The sequence below is a fragment of the Mandrillus leucophaeus genome, unplaced genomic scaffold (assembly GCF_000951045.1).
Source record: "Mandrillus leucophaeus isolate KB7577 unplaced genomic scaffold, Mleu.le_1.0 Scaffold366, whole genome shotgun sequence".
In the NCBI taxonomy this organism is placed as follows: Eukaryota; Metazoa; Chordata; class Mammalia; order Primates; family Cercopithecidae; genus Mandrillus; species Mandrillus leucophaeus.
The window spans coordinates 93468-94659 of NW_012103876.1; the positions used below are offsets into that span (position 1 = coordinate 93468).

At 58.7% G+C, this 1192-nt stretch overlaps 1 protein-coding gene across 1 annotated transcript in view; it reads left to right on the forward strand.

Moving 5' to 3' along the window:
- PROP1 (PROP paired-like homeobox 1) overlaps positions 1 to 1192 on the forward strand; it is a 3863-nt gene that overhangs the window by 996 nt on the left and 1675 nt on the right. The window lies entirely within an intron of this gene.

Genomic DNA, 1192 nt, shown 5'->3' on the forward strand with positions numbered 1-1192 from the left:
GTGGAGGGGCCAGGGCTTTGGGTCCCGGGTGGGAGAGCGGGCTCCGTGTGTGTCCCCATGGCGGACAGTGAGCTCTAGGAGGGTCCACACCCTTGGGCCCCCATGGGGACAGTGCCTCAGCTCCAAACATCTTTTCTTGGTGGGCACCTTCCAGGTGTGCCGTTTCCCTCCCTGTTCTCTCCTCCCCAGCAGCTCTCAGACTAATTAGTGTGGGGGCTTAGGGAGCCTGTGGGGAGGAGAGGCAAGCCTTTCCCACGAGCTCAAGTTCCTGCAGGCTGGTGGCTGGGCCAGGGCAGGGGTAGGGAGAAGATGAAAAGTAAGTAGGGAAGGGTGTGTCTGAGCAGAAGAGGGGGGTGCTCATCTTCCCAGGTGAGGGGTGCAGGAGATGGCAGTAGCTTGAAGAAGGCGCAGGTTGAACCTGAGCCTCGCCAGCAGGGGACAAGCACTGGGTCTTCCCTAGACCGCTGGGGTGGTGGTTAGGGTGCAGGTGCACACAGCAGACCTGCAGGGTGAGCCCTAGGCGGTTGTGCGTGTCCAGAGGAGTGAATGTCCATGGAGGGGTGTGTGTCTGGCGGTGCAGCAGGAAGCGGGCAGACGGTAGAGTGGCCAGGTAGACAGTGCACGAGTGCCAGGGCCAGGAATGAGTCTGAGGGTGTGCCCTGCGTAGACAGCACAGCCTGGTGTCAGAGACTCAGAGGCAACCAGGGCCGAGGCTGAGCAGGGTGCAGGAACCAGGCTATGGGCAGCTAAAAGATTCCTGGTGGGGCAGGGCTGGGGCCAGTGGCTCAGTCCTGTAATCCCAGCACTTTGAGAGGCTGATATGGGAGGATTGCTTGAGGCCAGGAGTTTGAGACCAGCCTGGGCAACATAGCAAGACCCCATCTCTAATTATTTTTTTAATTGGCTGGGTGTGTTGGTGTGCACCTGTAGTCCCAGCTACTCAGGGGGCTAAGGCAGTAGGATCACTGGAGGCCAGGGGTTCGAGGCTGCAGTGAGCTGTGATCACACCACTGCACTCCAGTGTGGGAGACAGCAAGACTCTGTCTCAAAAAAAGAAAGAAAGAAAGAAAAAAAAAAGATTGGAGCAGCACAGGAAGCACTGAGCGGAATCCGGGGACAGGCACATGTGGTCCAGCACTGAGGAGCGTCCTCCTCAGAAGCCACCTCTCGCTTCTCTCCCTTCTCAGACTCG